This window comes from Anoplophora glabripennis, unplaced genomic scaffold (assembly GCF_000390285.2).
Source record: "Anoplophora glabripennis isolate ALB-LARVAE unplaced genomic scaffold, Agla_2.0 scaffold777, whole genome shotgun sequence".
Classification (NCBI taxonomy): domain Eukaryota; kingdom Metazoa; phylum Arthropoda; class Insecta; order Coleoptera; family Cerambycidae; genus Anoplophora; species Anoplophora glabripennis.
In genome coordinates, this window is record NW_019417103.1 from 55,483 (window position 1) to 75,328 (window position 19,846).

Genomic DNA, 19,846 nt, shown 5'->3' on the forward strand with positions numbered 1-19,846 from the left:
AATTCCAAGAAGACCCCTGCGTCACTTTCCTGGAGTTATCTGCACCAATACCCGGGGTAGAAAGACATTGGCGGAAAATTTTCCGATAACAGAACTTTATTGGCTTATTCTTTTCTTGGAATCTCAAAAAATATCATATTTACTGTACTTAGATGCACAAATCAAACAATGAATATAGTATAGAAACAACATTCTTGTATATTATTTTAACCAGATACTTCTTATTTGATGTTTGTGTGAATGCAATACATTTCTTAAATAAGTATGTAAAAAAAGGATATTTTTTGGGATTCTTAACCTCTTAGCTACCTGCAACTTTTTATGTGTCTGGCTGTTTAACTTACATTTTTGTCTTTTGTCTCAACGATGTTGCATTATATCTTTGGAGCGGCATTTTAGTAATGAAGTTCATATAAACATTTTTCTTTTATTTATGTTCTTTTCGAACATCTCGTTTTTTAGTATATTTAAGACGGAAGATTTTCCTTTGTTTTTCTCTTGAAACCAAGTTTGTATTAGATAATCGTTGGTGTAGATGGAAGAAGTTACAAGGAATCATGGGAGTGAGAACCCAAACAAAAATCAACACCTGTGTTAAATAAAAAAAGTTACTATAATCACATGACCGGAAACCCTTCGATTTTAATTTACAGTGTGTTCGAAATGAATGAAAACCTGAAGTTCATTTCAAGTTACGAAAATCAGCTGAGCGGTAAATAATATTGAATTCTTGATAACGTGGTTATTGAGAAATTTTAAAAATCTGTCTTAGCAATATGCAGGGTGAGTAAATTTTTTGAAAACCTTTAGTTATGAAAGAAAGAAAATGTGGAAAAAACGACGAAGTCCTGCCCTGGAAGTACGACCGTTTTTGTAACGATACTGTGTCATCAGTATAAGTACGTTTAAGGATAATCAGAAACTAAAGCTATTTGTGAAATTTAAATGAAATCGCTCGTATTTTAAGAGAATTGAATCCAAGTTAATACCGTGTATTTATTATTACATAATAGCAAGTCCAATAAAATATTTATTTTTTATAAAATTTTTATTTTTTTTATTTTTTTATTTAAATAAAATATTTATTATTACATATTAGCAAGTCCAATAAAATGTACAAAATGACAATTAACAGCTTTTAAAGTAAAAGTAAAATAAATAACATAAAAGAAAAAGAACAAATAAATATGTGAACAGAATACCAAAATAACAATACAAATCACAGCCAACTAGCGAAACAGGCATCCAACCATGCCTCCATGCATCCAACCTGTTTTTAAAAGAGTTGACCGATGGGGCAGTAACAACAGATGAAGGTAGGCTATTCCAATGGTAGAACACAATATTTGGGAAGAAATTTTTACCCAAAGATGTTTTGGTTTTCTCTCGACAATTTAAACTGATGACCACGTAAACGTTCATCGAAATTTAACCTAAATAAGTCTACGAAAGTTAAGCTGTAATGATTTTTTAGAATCTTGTAGGTACACTTGGATAAGATCATCACGAAGACGTCTCACATTAGTACAAGTAATTTCAAATTAGCCAAACGGTGTTGATATGGAAGTGATTTAAATTTGGGGATCCATTTTGTGGATCTTCTTTGCACGCTCTCTATCAGATTAATTTCTTTTATCAGGTAAGGGGACCATATGTTCACACAGCATTCCAGATGGAAACACTTATTTAAAATATAATTCTTTTTTTACAACGGTGGAAATATGTTCATACCAGGTGAGATTGAAATTGATTACTACACCTAAATCATTTTGGTTTTCGACAGTTGTTATAAGTTGACCTTGACCGAAAGTATATGTTGACTTGGGATTATTTATACCAATATGTATAACAGTACACTTATTTAAATTCAGTGGGATGAGCCAATCGTAGCACCAGTGCTCGATGGAAATAATATAATTTTGTAGAGTCCGATGATCTTGCAGTGCATTTCCATCAATTGGCATATAGTGCATGCTGCGATTTGAGCTTTAGCGAGAGGTCGGCTAGATATACCAAAAATAGGACTGGTTCCAGAATAGAACCTTGTGGTACCCCAGAAAGAACTACTTGAGATTTGACAACTCGTACTGAAAACGTTCGATTTGTGAGGAAACTATCCAGGATGGTTTTTCAGGGTATTATGTCTTGGCCTATGTACAGTTGAGCCATTGGGTCTTTACGTTCACGTCATCAAGCATAATCGTATGAACTAAGATTTCAAACGATTGATTGATCAGCGTTTGTATTCACTTAAGAAATAGTGATGGCACGTTTGTGCCATGAAAACATGTTTTGTAATTCTTTGCATCATTTTATAAAATCCACCAAAACCAAACAAACTTAATCTCGATTTACTGAAACAACCACATAATGCACAAGAAATCCATCTGTGACAACGAAGAACGCAGTACACGATGCTGGTCAAATATAATATTTCTACATTTTAAGCGCACAACGAACGACAGTATGTTTGTGTCTTTCTCATTCAAAAGGGACAATTAATAACCTCTGTCGCACAACACAGGAAGGGGATTGCTCGTCTTTTTCTATCATTAGTTAATTCCAGTTGATCAATAATAATTGAACATTTGTCCTTTATATTTATGTATGTTGATGACGTGAACATAAAGATCCAACGGCTCTCGGCTCAACTATGCCTAATTACCTCCAGATGCAGGTTTACCTTACACTTCCGCCCTTAACCTACCCTTGTTGTTCTCGGGCTAGGCGCTGTGGTGACGAAACCGCTGTTAGAACTCCTAGATCCACCCTCTGAGACGTTCCGCAGTGGCTTCTTCAATCCAGTGCTTCCAAATGGTGAACCATTCTTCACTGTCATCTTCAGAGTCTCTCTCAGTCGCGGCGAAACATTTGCAAAGTCACTTCTGAAGATGAATGAGACTAGTTATTTTTACAGACGCTACTGAGGAACGTCTCAGAAGACTACCGTTGTCTGAGGTGCCTTAGAACCAACAATAAGAACCGAAATGAACATCAGAATAGGTTTAGGAATTCCGATAGCAGGTCCACCCTCATAAATAGACCTCGACATAAAAATCCGAAAAATATTATTTTTTTAAATAACAGCCTGGCCTTGGAAACCACTACTTATTTCAACAAGTGTTTACATGAACTTTTTTATTGATTTAGCATGGAAAGTCCGCCATTAAAATTTAACTAGGCAGCCTGTAAAGGTAAGTTAATATTATTATCGTTTTTTTGATGACGGGAGTACGCGGTCGAAAGTTACAGTCTTTGAAATATCCTTGTATATGTTTGTTATGTTATATTTCTAAGATATGCCTACAACAAATTTATAATATTAGAGGCGATGTAAATAGTCTACCCAAAGGTAATTGAACTCACAAGTATTTTTCATATACTACGGAGTTATTAATCATATCGTTGCGCTAATAGCGCTAATTTTTCGCACAATTGGCATTTAAGCGTGATATCTCATCCATGAAACTGAAATTGTCCAACACGAAGAGCACCTTCGAGACATGTAGTGCTAGCGTGTTTAATTGCAGTAAAACCGAAGAGGATACCTTTGCGAATATTCCGTACGATAGTGATAGTGGTCAAATGTCAGAATGATAATCACGAGGATTTGGGGGGCCGGGGGATGTCGGGGAGCAGCGCTTCAATGTAGGTTACAGAGTTGTGGGGATGTAGGCCGGCTATATACTCCGACTGAGCATCTGTCTGACAGTTCATTCAAAGTGTTTCTTCGCCGCTACTTGTTGGAATATAATTGGTAAGTCTCATGTGCGGCAGAGTTTGTTTGTTGTTGTAAAGATTAGTGGTTAATTGAAAGTTTATACGGCGGTGTATTCGGAGGCAACTGGGGAACAGTATTATTTTTAGACTCGATAGTCCTGTTTTCGTTAACAGTTGAGGGATTCGCTACTTGCGCGACCGTTGAAGTCTCTCTACAGGGTGAGTTCAGAAAAACTATTATAAGTGGATGATTTGCGAATAATAAGAAAAAAAGATAAATTAACTGATGTTTTAATTAACCAATGCACCAAAAAAAAACAAAATGTTATTAATATTGTTAAGTAACGAATAATACTTAATTAATAATTTAATAAGTAGAATATATGATACTTTATCTGAACACCCTGTTCGACGGACTACAACAAAATTTATATTTTTTGTTTATTTTGTATATTAATCGTTGATTTATACTCTTGTTGTGCTAAAGATATTACTGAGAAGCATTTTTTCATATATCTCCTTTACTTATATTTATACCGAGGTGTTATTCTGTTATAAATTAATGAAGGGATATTAAGATTTTAGTTAATTTTCGAAAGTCTCATTAATGTTGATGAGTTTTGTTTGTTAAATTTTCCCAGTTTTTACATCTTTTAAATGTAAGTATTACTTAACTTGTGCATTGAACATTTCTTATAAGTTCTATTAAGTTTTCTCAACGTTTGATTGGAAATTCGTGTGAACTTAATACAATGCATTTTCAATCTTTAATATTATGTTAACGAAAACTACGTATCTTAATGGTATTTAAACCATCATGTTTTCACTGGGATAGTCAAGCATATTTTTTATTTATCTATTTTTTGCTGTGAATTTTTGGTTAAGCAAAAATAATTTAATAACAGCACAGCAACCCTTCACTGTTCGTTTTGGTACCAGTTTTTTTTTAAGTTTTTCCAGCTGGCAAAATACTCCAATAAACAGAAAAGATACTGAAACTACACTAGAAACTCAAATAAGATATCATATCAAGTTTATTTTATTACGTTTCAGTTTGATGGTGACTGCGTAAATATATATTTTTTTAAATTAACAAACAACAAATTAACAAACTGTTTGACTTTTATGAACCCACAAGTAACTGTTTTCTTCAATTCTCTTGATATTTTGGTTTTACAGAAATCGTAATCGTTAGAAAATACAAAATGTGTCACACTTTTGAAATTGTAGTTTTTGCTAGACTACAAATTAGTGGAAGGTCTTAAATTCTATTCTCGAATTAATAGCAAATCTTACTGGTTTTTACATTACATTACAACTTAAATTTACCTGCAAAACCAATCCTAATTTTTCTTTATTCGTACTCACTTCTACAATTCGACTTTTATATATTATTGTACCGTGCCATATTTTAGCAAGAATAAAAACATATTTATTATTTAAGAATTTCATATAGGCAAATTTTTGTATTTTATATTTGGAACAGTATATCTATAAATTGGCACAATCTATAGACATTCTTAAGATTGTTCTTTTTAGAAGTAGCTTTTCTTACTTCATATTATGTATTACGCAGGCATGAACTTCTCAATGGCAATAAATATAATTTAATGATTTTGAAATACTGAAATGATGAAACTACTGGCATTCTCTCTGGCGCCTATTTTGAGATCTAAGAGAAACTTTAAAGTGGTATTTACTTCATTCTTTTTATTTCTTCCACTCTCTTAGAACACTTTTTTAAATTAAAATAAAAACTCCCTTGCATTTTTTAAATAATAAAAATTAATTTATTATCATATTTAAGTATATTTTCTGACACAACGTCTAATGTTTATTATTTTCAGTAGTTAAAATACAAATGAAGAACAGCATGAAATCGTAAGTTAATGTTTTCAGTAATCCTTGTAACGTACATCTGAATTCATTTTTCTTATTGCATATAAAAATTCTTCTGGAAATTATATTCTAAGAGCTATTATAATGCTACAACTGTAAAACATATCTTAATGTCCACCAAATTTTATACATAATGTCATATCAATGGAAACATTTCCAAATAATATTAAATATTAAACAAGATACAAAAAAAGTATTGATTTACAATGATTTAAATTTGATTATATTGGGAATTCTTCTACTTCTAAATATGAAAACAATGTATTTAGATCCAGGGATTTATTTCGCATGTTTTCTTTTAATAAAAATAAAATACTCAATAAAATGAAACTGTAAGTATAGTAGAATTTAAATGTACATATCGGTAAATGCGGGAGTGACCTATTATCTGTAAATACATAATATTATGTTACAATTTCGTAAAGATAAACTGACTTAGAATGAACAACAATTTATAAACCACATGTTTTGATGTACATGGTTATTGAATCATGGAGAAAGTTATATGAAGATAATCTTCAATTATTCGAGTTTTATAAAATTTTAGCCGTACTTTCTCATGTCTTACAATTCTGATAACAGATGTACTTAGTAGTACTTGATAAAATTTCTAAATAATGATTTATAAATCTTATCTAAAACCTGAATTCTGTTATAATAAATTATGTACACGATAAAAAATAACAGTGTAAATTGACATACAGTTAGCAAGCTAACTCGATATTTATTCAATGTTATCAATATAAGATTTATTTAGCTAACATATAACTGAGTGAACAGTACTCATCTACTACAGTTATTATTTCAACACAATTGGGTGTAGATTCGTTTAAACAAAAAATTGAGTTGATTTCTTTACGGTGATAACTGAGGTCGTGACCGGGCCATTTTTAAATTTCCTGATTTTTTGGTATTATTTACTACACATTTAGAATATGCATATGAATTTTTTCATATTTTTATGGGCTATACCAAATCACTAAGGTCGTTACAGAACCATTTTTAATTTTCCTGATTTTTTGGTTTTATTTAGTACATATTTAGATTTGGTTTCATAAATTTTTTCAAATTTTTATTTCAACCACTCAAGAAGTTATGAACATTCCAATTTTTTGGGTACAAATGATTTAAATAATTACCTACCTGAAACTTGGCAAAAACTAAGGATAAAACGTCCTAACCTAAAATATCTCTTCTGAATCGTATTCGAATTTAATTCACTACTGAATTTTATGTGAGAATTAATTTTTTGATAGCCTGTATATACTTTATAGTAGGTAACTAATGTATGTAACCGACAACATAAAAAAGTACATAAATATAAGAATATATATTCTCATAAAATTATTTTATTAAAGATATAATTCTTCAGCATTTTTTCGAATGAAAAAGTTAAATATTCCTATTAATCTCACCTCATTAGTGTTTAACTACGAACATTAAAAGTCGGCGTTTTCAAGTTTCAATTAAATTTACTTACTTGTTAGATCTATATGGCACTTAATTGATGTTTCCGTCTCAATAATAATATGAACTTTAAAATAATATTTATTGAAATCTCAACCTTCAGTTGAATAACCATTAAAATGCTACATTTATTTTACGTACAGATGTTGTACTAATCAACATTGTTTTTAATGAAAATTATGTCGTCACATTACGATTTCTCACAACTACAGTGAAACTTTTAACAATACAGTTTTACATTTGCACCAATAACATTACAAACATCAAATAATCGCATAAAATATACATTTATTTCATCAGCACACTCATTTTTCTGAAATGGCGAATACGAGGAGTGGTTAACAGTTCGATAAGATGGCGCATTATCGTGAAACAAACGCCAATTTCTTTCAGTGCGATATTTAGGCCGAATATGATGCACCAAACGCTTCAAAGCGCCAAGATAGAATTGTGTATTAATGGTTTGGCCCGGTGGAACGAACTCTTTGTGCTCTTGGAATCGTAAAAGTACATCAACATTTTCTTCACTTTTAATTTCTTTAAACGAGATGTTTTGGGTGTTGGCTTATCTGGCACCTTCCACTCGTCACTTTGGCACTTAGTTTCTGGACCAAATTGAAAACCACGATACCACGTTTCATAACCAGTTACAATATAGTAAATGACGTGTTTGTCCTTTTTGACCTTCTTGATGATGTCGTTCGAATTCTGAGCAATTTTTGGTCGGCAGTCAACTTGTGGGGAACAAACCTTACACACATTTTTCGGTAGCTCGAATGTTCGGACAAAATGCGATAAATTGATATCGTTGAGATGCTCAATCTCAATTCCATGAATTTCACGCACAGTTTTGACGCGTGACCACGAATTTCGGTTGGTCAACATTTTGTTCATCATTTATATCCTTATGACCACTTTTAAATCGTGTATACCAACCATTAACTCTACCATGGGATAACCAATCACCACCATAAACTTGGTTTATCAATATTAACGTGTCGGTAAAAGTTTTACCAAGTTTAAAACAAAACTTAATATTAGCTCTTTGTTCGATGTTCATTTTTGGACCGATGACACAAACATACTGTCACTTCAGACGCAATAACTCCGCTTCCATTCGTCCAAATGTCATGAGATTTTGACAGTACATAAATGAAGAGTCTACCTTTCTATCACATATAATTGCCAATAGATGGTCTCGCTAGAAATACCTATTTTTGAAAAGTCCTGTCTACTTTGGAACGCAGATTATATAGCAGAAATATATTTATTTAGTTCAGACTGTAATTTGATACACCGCAATTGTGGAATGTATGTAGACATGATTGTATAGTGACTTTTATTAAAAATTCTTTTATAGTTCAGAGATACCACATTTGTATGAATGCATGTAAGCAATGGTCAAATAAATATATATCTGTCTATCTATCTATATATCTATCTATCAATCTATCTATCTATCTCTCTATACCTAACATATTGGAACTTAATAAAAATGTAATCTTTCAAACATATATCTTGTATTCGTGTTGCTCTAACATCATCTTTGACAAAGACCAACCTCAAGTAATTATCTCACTATCAACTATTAAATGATAAATTCTTAATAATATTTGAGGTTTTTATTAAGCTGAATTACTCCAAAGAAACAGCTGCTCAAATGTGAAAATAAAAGATACGGTTTAAAGCTCAAGAACCAACGAAGAATAAACCAGTCATTGTCTTAACCGCAACCTAGTGGAAATAAATAAATCCTTTCTATAAAATTCACAATATGTAATTATAAAACAATTCATATATACAATGTTCTTGCACCCATAAAACTAGATATCTAATTACAGCCTTGGCTAATTTTGACGAGTATTTGAAAATAAAGCAGATCTCCGCGTACCGTGTGAAAATAATGCGGGAAATTATAGTTGTAAAAAGACAGAAATGCACAATCGACTTATGCAACAGCGTAATTAGTTTTTACATGCCATTATCTCCTCGGAAATCAAGTCATTCAATGTGCCATTCAAACTTAACATTTACTCTCGCATTATTATAATTAGTTCTTTTCACCGGTGTAACGTGTAGGGAGCTTTTGAATGATTTTAATGCTGGTACCTTCACTATTCATTGGAAATTGTTTTGTTACGCAACTTTCGGTTGTAACAACATACGCTACACATTATAAGCATTCGCTGGGAATGTGAATTCAATTAGTGTAATTCACGTCGACAGTAAACGAAACAGAGGATTCCGAGGATGGTACACGGTAATCAAATAAGGTCGAAATTGAAAAATTAGTAATGAAAACATTGCGAAAGCTGGTGTTAAGGTTACGTTCCACATACTTGTTTAGAAGTAAACAGTTATTACTATTATTAGCATCGATGTGTAAAGGTTACTTTCATTTTCTAATAGGTACAAAGAATTTTCCTGGTAAATCCGAAAAGTTAATAATTTGCAATATTATTCGTTTTTAACATGTTTGGCTTGCAATGTTTGCTGTGACAAAAAAATTCTAAATAGTTTGAAATAAATGTTCTAACAAAATAAAATAATAAAAAAAGTTCTAAGAAATAATTGATAAACTTGGAATACCTATACCAGTTTTTAAATAGTATTAAAGATAAAACAATTATCTAAGATAACAAAGAGAAAATACATACACAAAGAAATCTAGATTATCAGAAAAATTTAATTTAAATAATGTTTATCTGAGCAATTCTTGACTTTTGACACATATATCCTTTTCGTTTACGTTACTCTTAGATATTTTTTAAGAGCTCTAGTTATTTTCGCATTTTCTTCGTTTTTTGTTCTATTATTTTTCAATGAGATCTCATTTATACACTGTAAAAAATCGGTGTTAGTGAAAGCTACGGAGTAAATCCATTGGACGAAATTATTGTCATTCAATATTGAGCATTTTGATAATTTTACTAATTTGTAATAGTATTTGAACTAAAACTGAATACTTTTACTCAAATATAGGTATCTATTTAATAAATTCTCCAGATAAACTCGTATTTGCTACACCTATACCTAAATCAGAGTAAATGTCCTTATTATTGAGTGACCCCCACCGCAATCTATGGTTGTCGTACGTTGTCTTTGTCTATTCCCATCATCCCCATTAGGCAGGGCCGGATTAAGAGAGGGCTACAGAGGCTGTAGTCCCGGGCCTCTCGAGATCGGGGGCCCTCGACAAGAATATTTTTTTAAATGAAACCAAAACGTGTTTAGGTTTTGAAATTTTATATCGTTTTATATCGACAATTTGCTGCTGATTGATGTGACCTTTTTTTAGAATTACATAGAACCATATCGGTTTCTTTTTAGATACGGCCTCTGGGCCTCACCATAGGTTAATCATCCAGGTCATCTCGTGGCGTGGTGTCTGTAACGTAGAATACAAGTTACGGTAGTCTGTTCGTCCGATCAGTAAACCCATTCTTTTAATCGAAACCTAAAATATTGTCTCTAAAAACGGATAAAAACTTTCGCAAGGAAAGAAATATGTAAATAGAATTTTATCGCACCTATTTTATATCGGCAAATTCAAATGCGTTTGCCTTTATTAATTATTAATAAAATTAATTTGTTTTTAAATAATAAAATCATTTGACATACCCGATGCTGCAACAGCAATTGTTCAAAATTTTATCCACTCACGTGTAAACACATTTGGGTCCGTCTTACTCACTTTCTACGAACTAACACAAATGATGTCTTGCTTCACCATAACACAAATACTTCACCATAATACAAATGTTGTCTTGCTTCACCATAAATTAAAACGATATCCATCAACTCTGAGTTGCTATACACGCAAGCCATTTTTGACACTTACTAAAAAACTGATGTATATACCACAGATAACAGGTAAAAACTACCGCAAAGACGGATTTCAGTATTAGGAGTCACATGGCTCTCCACGCGTATAGCGAATGACGCTAGGGACTACAGTTGTCCAGCTATGTAGTGGTGTAATGTGCTATAACTTCAATAATTTTTTCTCAGAAACTATAAGGATTTTACAAATTTTTTTTTACAATATTGACTCCATTTCTCATGCCGCATCTATTCCCAAATTTTTTTGGATAAGTTGTGAATCACCCTGTATATTAAATTATTCGGTGAACCTGAAGTAAATACCTGAGTATCTAATGATATAGACTATAAATATTATATTTATATTTCTATTTTCTAAAACACATAAACAATAAAATAAAATATGCTACATTTATACGAGAAAACGTATAATGAAAACGTCAGTTTTGGGAGAGAAAACATTTATGATTTTTATTTCTATTACATTTTTACTATTATATTTCTATTATATTTTCTATTATATTTCTATTATATTCCCATTTTAAGCTACATTTTTGCGTATAGTAACTGTTTCCAGCGCGACCTTATTACTTTTTCATAAATACATCAATTAAAGATATGTACTCGAAAAAGACACTAAAATAATCTGGAAAACATCCATATCAACCATATGTCTATAACTTGGTTAACGACATTAAAGAAAATTAAAGTAACTACCATTTAGTCAAAAAAAAAACTTTTTAGTTGTCATTATTAAATAAAAACAATCATTAAATATCACCATTAATTTCTAATTTTCAGTGTTAGAAATTAATTAATTATTAACTAACTGTGTGACATACATCTGGCATACAAACCTCCGTGAAAGTATAAAAGCACACGCCAAATAAATATGACCCTGTTATCGACAAAAATATGTAAATCATTGTGAAAGTATTCAATAATTTTTGAACTATTTGCTTGGGTATACAAAAAAAAAAGATGTAAATGACCTGCAGTGGAATTTTTTCTTATTCTAACAAAGAAAGTCTAAATTCCGCGTTGTTATTATTCATTCCTGACTTTAACCTTGGCATCTGTTTAGTAGATAATTATATATCCATATTTGCCTCTTAAAATTTAATGGATGTATTTTTTTTATAAAAACAATTTGAAAGTATTACGTCTGAAATGAACAACTATGTGGAGTGCTATTTTATCGAATTTACTATTTTCTTATGAGAAAATCTTCAGTAACAAGCTACTTTTAACTAAAAAAAACATTAATAAATTAAAAAAATATATATTTTCTATTAGCAAATCCAGTAATATAATATTTCTGTTGAAATAATTACTTATTTAAGATGATACACTTTTCACTTGATTAACTTTATATTTTTGCTTTCAAATTTGATAATCTTCCAAATTAAATCAAACTTTCTGAATGAGTAGTTTTAATTAATCTATAAACTTAGCAAATTCCAATGAGTTCTGTAAAGTCAACCAGGTTATTCAAATAATATTGTGAACCTACTCCTATTATAAACGAGTCTAAACTAGATTCGTCAAACTTTATATAACTGTAATCCTAAGAAAGCTATCTGACAGAAGACAATTTTCTAATACTATTGTCTTTAACATTTTTTTTTTTGGTACAAAAACGAAAGAGATAGTGGGGTAGATGCGATTATTGACGTACAGTATTTAACTCGGAAATTTGATATGAATATAATATATAATAATTACATAAAACGCCTAATATACTCAGAATGAATTGAGATACAAAACCCACAGCTAACAATTAGACCACAGAAGAAGAAGATCCTAAAAAACAACTGAATAGCGATGCGTAGACGGAACAATGCTTAAATAGAAAGTATGATGAATAGGAAGTTATTTGGTAATAAAATTATGCACAAGAAAAAATTTTTCATTATTCAAAATAGTAAACAACTTGAAAATACATTTTTTTATACAAGTATTGAGAACATTCCCTTGTATACTTGTACTTACAAGAGTATGGAGCACTTAAAAAAAATAATTAAGTCACTAATTCATCGTTTAAATTTCTATTACCATGTGCAAATCTGAAGCAACTATTTTATATTCTCGGCAAGTATTGTGTATCAGAAAGTAGAAGAGCGGAACCATGTATACAATCACAATAAAAGAAAAGAGTTCAAATCATTTTAACAAAAATATTAATTAAATACAATTCATGGATGCGACACCTGAGATACATTTATTAAGTAATGTATTAGAAGTCTAATATACAAAGAGAAAACAGCAAAGGTCCTAAAATGGAGCCCCGTGGAACTCCATTTTAGAACATATTAGAGTTAACAATTATTCGCTGTGCTCTATCCGAAAAATATATACAGGGTGTTTCAGTTTGGGTGAATCAAACTTTAACCACAAATAGAACTCAATAAATAATTCAGAATTACTTTGTAAAGCAAGGGTCTAAGGGTCACCGTTTTCACTGTACAGGGTCGGTTTTTAAAATCATATTATTTATGAAATTTTTGGTATGCTTATAACAAATTGATTCAAATTTGGTGTAGTGTTAACATTTACATATGTGCATAATGTACTGTAAAACTTACAAATTTTTATATATTATTGGCGTAGGAATAGGTAGTAAAGTGGGATTTTTTACCCAAACTTCTACGCCAATGACCTAACAATCATTTGGGATTTATTTTTAGATTCCGTGTACAATTCTACATAAAAAAGGAATACTTGTTGAAAATCGGTATAGTGTATCGTTTTACCGAAAATCTCAGTTGAATGGAAGATCGTTCTTCTGATCTAAGAAATTGTGTATCAGATAGAGAATTCACCCTCGAAATTCATCACATTACGAACGTAATAAATAAAACACAAGGGATTATATTTAGAATGTATCAGTCGTTTCGCCGATGTAGAGACATATTATTTAATATTGTTTTGAATTCTAAGTTACTACGTGCCATAATATTAATTTAAAATTGATTTCCAATTCTTAATATACTAAATTTCTTATCAGAAGAACGGTCTCCCATTAAACTGAGATTTTCGGTAAAACGATACACTATACCGATTTTCAACAAGTATACCTTTTTTATGTAGAATTGTCAACGGAATCTACAAATGATTCCCAAATGATTATTAGGTCATTGCTGAAACACTTCTGCGCGACGGTAACCGTGACCACCGCTGTAAATACTATACAGATATAGGAATGAGCGGAGCCCACGTATTTAGAGTTTTGCAAGTCGGAGTTACATTAATTCCACATTACAAATTTAACATTTCTTTTTTAATGTGTTTCATAAGGCTAATCTTTATCCGGATAACATTGTAAAGTAAATTTAAAATTAAATTTTTTTAATATGAAAATTTCTTGGGGATTAGCATTAGATAATTTCAATAACGGAATAACATCACCATTTTTTCAACATCTGGAAAAAGTATGCATTAAAAAGGATGTGTTCACTATAAAAGTTAGATGATTTAACAAATTGTCAACAACTAATTTAAGCATACGTAGAGCAAATTTCAAAATTATTTCAAAAAATATTTTTTACATGCTTTTATACATTTTCATTGTTATTAGAACAAAATTTATTACAGTCGTGCTGTAATTTATGTATGAAAGTATGTACGTATTAGGCATATAAAAGACCTTCGACGTTTTCAAAAATTCTTTCATTTGTAGGTGGCGATTGCACGATACGATTTGAAATTATAATGAATCCGATCCAAAACTGCTATTAAGCAGTTAGAACGCATTTTGCAATAATCCGTTTCCACCAAATAATACAAATTACGTTAAATTCGAAAGGATTGGAAATTAATCGATCACCGGGATGGTTAGTCCGTGACGCAATGGCGTCATATAATGATCATTAACATCATTGTAAACGGTCTCCAGGAAGAGCGGAGTATGATGTGTTCTGGTTTCGATCCCGTTGAACAATCTACCGGTTGCGGCATCGGTTGCGTAAACCCGCAATTTTATTAACTGGGTTAGTAAATCTTCTGTGTGAAATCTGCGGGTGGGCATGCAGTTTGTTGGCAGGGAGAGGATGATCCTAGGCTGATTTTTTTTGCATTCACTTTTCCGTAATTTAGTTCAGTCGACATCTGAAAGCGAGAGAGGAATTCTACAACTCTAACCTAATTCGTTTTTAGTTTTTATATTTACTTCAATTTAGAATTATGGATGACAATTTTAAATGATTATATCAATCAGTAATTAAGTTTCGACATTTTAAAATGATAATTTTTCTTCTTCTTCAATATAATAGATAAAAAACTGGTTCAATGCCTTTGGATCAATTTTCAATAAGAATTGAACGGCAGGGATCGCGTTTCAATATCGTAATTTATTTAACACAAACAGATCACTACCGAAAAATTGTATGCCATTTGCTGCAAACCCTGTAGGTATATTTTAAAAAGTACGTTTTTCTTTGAGTCGATTTCACTTAATTAAATTCTCTAGATCGTGGTATATTTCAAGTGATTTACATTTATATACAGAATAAAACATGTTAGTTGTATATTCATATTACTAGATGGCGCTCTTGTATTTCTTTATTTGGCATTTTTGAAATTTTCAACTGTTTTCTAAATACATATTAACTGTTGAAAATTACTTGTCCGAAATTCTAGGCTTTAGAACTTAGCATTAATTTGAACTTTTTTTTCGAAATTAACGAACTCACAGTTGTTTTGCAAAATAAATAATTTTATGTATATTGCGTAAATATTTTGCTTTATTATTATTTTATGGAACTCTTTTTTAAATTTAGTAATAACAGTGTAGAATTTAATTTTCTTTTTATTTTATTGGAGTATATTTCCTATAGTTTCCGAGATATTGGCGAGCTTTTATATTTTTTGTTGCAGATTATTTTTTAGCCAAGCAGATTTGATCCTCATAATTTCAAATTTCTGCTCAAATATTTTCTATCACTAACAATAACGATTAAGAAAATGGGATCATTCTGTGCAAGTTAAATATTGAAAAAAATAAATTATATATGCGTTTCTTAATTAGCATTTTCTATTATAGAGTTCCAAGGATAAAATCGCTACATTTCTAATGATTTCTTAATAGGAGATATCTTGCATATAATAGAACACTTAAAACAATTTTGAACACAAGCAGAATTTTTCAATAAAAATCATACAATTAAAAAGATTAAAAGATAAAAATGTTGTCCCTCTTTTCAACGCCATTCGTGGACACACTACATAAATGTTTAAAATAATATTCTAAACAATTAGCGGTACTTTTGATAAGTATATATAATATATTCTTTCGTATCTATTATGGTACATGACAATACAATTTTCGTAATTTCTTTGAACAATAGATCCACACTTACTTTTGTTATGAAACCTAAGCACCTAACTTATTTTGAGATTAAATAACAAAATTTTAAAAATATAGTAGAGGCAATATGAAATATGACTTAATGTTTTTATTTCATATAAATAATAGTCACTGTATTTCATGTGGTACAAAATTAACGTTTCTATAAACATTCCTAGCAAGAAATGATGGATCATCTATGTATTACCAATTAAAATTTCTCTTTTCCATATGCAAATTCCTGCTACATTGCCATTGAAAGTAATTCAACGCATAATTATCGATGTGCTAATGATAAGGAATTAATTAATGTCAAAACTGCACATTATGTATGGATAGCTAAATAATTATAGTTCATGATTGAATAATATGAAGATAATAAAAAGAATTTCTATAGAATAATAATTATTACACTATAATGAAGTACGAGAAATACGATGTTTCATTTTGCAAAAGAGTATAAGGAATGCGTAAATTGTTATTAAGTATTATTACTTATTATTACATTTTCTGTTTCATTGAATATGGCACTGAAATATGGGTGATTTTTTTAATGATCACCTTTTTGTAAAATTTTCATTTATATCAGCGAGAACACCTTGTTTTTTTTTCTCAAATTTAATTTCTTGTTTTATTTATTAAGTCTATAGGAACAAATTCTGAAAGATGGTTGCTTTCAAATAAATATTTGTGTAAAATACTAAACCCAACAGAATAGATTTAATTTGCAAAACGATGAATTTGATTTGCAAAGCTTTTTAAAAAGCTATATTTACGGATTGTTTACATTTAATGGTGCAATAAAATTATATAAGCAGCCTTAAAGACTTTGCTGCAGGTAATTAAGTTAATTTCGTGGCATGACCTCAAAACGAAAATAGATGTTTAAAAGAATGCGGATATAATTTTTATGTTTCTGTGACTGACTATTTGCCTTTTGATTATAGTCTTACACACCTGTCTGTATTTACTGAAGGTACACACATGAAAACTGACAAAGAGAAGGGGTACTAACCGATAAAGTTGGAGAAAACCGAAACCATATCACTTTCCAAACATTACCTTCTAGAAAACTTTCTCGTCGCATTAGGAATGTTTAAAGATCCCGCGTGTGACATTATATGCCCATTAAGCCTGGCTTTCTGTGGTAGAACGTTTCATCGCATACATATTTTATCGCTTGCCAATATTCAGTCTAATTAAAGAGAAAAATATCAATGAACGAGTAACATTTTTTTTTGTTTGAAACCTCATGATCCACATTTCAGCGATTTTTCACTTTTTCTAAAATGATATATTATTTTATGATTTTCTATTACTCTATACATTGAAACCTCCTAAGGCTGTAATAATTCATCCTAATCGCAAATTTTTGTATACACTGTAAATAAATCGGTCTGAGTGAAAGCAAAAAGGTTCTGAGTTCCATTGAGTGAAATTATTGTCATTTTCAGTCAATATTGGGCATTTTGATAATTTTACACATTTTTGATAATATTTGAACTAAAAATGATAGTTTCACTCAGGGTGGACAGAAATTGATACATTATTGAGTGAAATTGAGTGCAAAAAGTCCAATTTCTCTTACAAGCCAAATGATATCCCAAGTAGGTGATTCACTGAAATGTTCTATTGAGAGATTTAGAAGAACATCAAAAATATTTCAAATTTGTCTTATAAACCTTATAAACTAAGCTACACTTTTTGCTAAAATTATATGATTAAAAGATAGCTCACTTAAGTAGAGATGGATAATTTCGATTCTGAACCACCTTGCAACTTTTATCTCAGTGAACATAATTTACATTGTATGCTATATTCTATATGCTTAAACATTTTTAAGCTAAAGATGACTTCTATGTTTATTAAGCTAAGGGCTACTCTTGACTTTAAATTGACCTTGAAAAAATCCATTAAATTTAGACCTGGAGAATGTGGAGAAATAAAAGTCAAAATATAAGTCTTGTTTTGGAAAAAATCAAATACATGGCGATCCTGCCAGGATACACAGTTAATTTGCCTTAATACTGACAAAGCATTAAATTAATATTAATTATTAGAATTTGTATTTTGCAACGAGGTGAAAATACTTTAACCGTTACAACATTTACCTCAGTATTAGACATGAATTCATAAAACCTATTCAGTTTTGTTCTAACCAAAACTTTGATCAGCAAGATGCTGAAGAGGCGAAAACAACCTTCTTACATAATCTTCAGACATGGAAACTAATGTTATTTACAAGACAAAATTACTCTTATCTTGGAAATTACTGACCATGTTCTTAGATTCAGAGGGATGGTAAAGACCATCCCATACTTTAAGAAGTACGTTTCCATAATAAAAGATTTAATTCGTATATAATTAAATTTTGTGTAAAATGTCAAAATAAGCATCATCACGACATTCTCCTTCATTAAGCATAAGAATTTTAATTTCAGAACGATCTTGTTCTTGTTCTTGATTTGTACAAAAATGGCTGCCTTTAACAATATTTCAAAAATTTTCGTTTATTTTAAATAAAACATTCAGGATACTAAAGAAAATTAGTAAGTACCACTTTTTTCACTACACTATCACATACCCTTATTTACACCTAACGGGGTATAAAACGTAATGTTTAATAAGACTGAAACGTCTTTTTAGGAACTTCAAAATGTACCTGAGAACCACCCTATATAAAAACATGGATAGGCAGAAGAAAAAGACTAAATGTCTGTCTAATTGTATTTTGACTTTAAAAAAAAAATTTTTAAGTATTCGTCGAAGAATATGTGCATAGTATTTTAGTTTGAAGCTACATCTCATATTTTATATGAAAATGAAATCAAAATTATTGCACCTTTCTTTACTTAATATTTACTGGCGCATTCGCCATTTTATAGGAAGAAAAAGTTTGTATTATACATTTAAGAAATATATTGTTTCCACCTATTATCTTGCATAATAAGAAACAATTAATTTAATAAATAATAAAGAGAAAATTATAGAAACATATGTAGTCCATACATAGATATATTGTAATTACAACGAATCTATCAACAGTAAAGTTTATTAACTGAACAAATTGAAAATTATTTACTTTCAACAATTAACTGTGTAGCAATATAATGCGATGCTATAAAATTACTCATTATATTATTTACCATTGTGTAGTTAGTGATTAATATATGCCACGCATATAATATTATTATTAGCAGATTTAATTAACGATTAATTTCTGTTGTATAAAGATTAATTATCTTTTTTTGTAACATGATGTCCTAAGCATTTAACAGTCTAACGTTTACATTACAGAAAGGATGTCCACGTCTACAGCTAAGTAAAGGATGTATCGGTTACTGACATCTTTAAAGTGAAAATACATGAGAAATTCGTTGTTACTTATCTTTCGACATTGAAATTTATGTTGTGAAAATTCTTATTACACAGTTAATTGAAGCAAATAACTGTATGTTCTGATAATATTTACATAACAAATGCTAATGCAGGTATGTTGTAAAACGTGAATGTAAAATTGGTATTTGATATCTCTGATATGTAGTAGGTATTAGATATTGTATTTATGTACATATACTCGTAGGGTGTTCCTCG

At 30.2% G+C, this 19,846-nt stretch overlaps 1 protein-coding gene across 2 annotated transcripts in view; it reads left to right on the plus strand.

Annotated features, from left to right (window-relative positions):
• Positions 1-3,704: 3,704 nt before the first annotated feature.
• The window catches only part of LOC108913514, a 43,139-nt gene continuing 26,997 nt past the window's right edge, over positions 3,705-19,846 (plus strand). The window contains exon 1 of one of the 2 annotated variants that reach the window (XM_018719069.1): positions 3,705-3,757. The gene's annotated coding sequence lies outside the window, so the exon portion shown is untranslated. Of the gene's footprint in view, positions 3,758-3,785; positions 3,940-19,846 lie in introns of those variants that run through there. The other variant, XM_018719070.2, reaches the window with a different exon arrangement.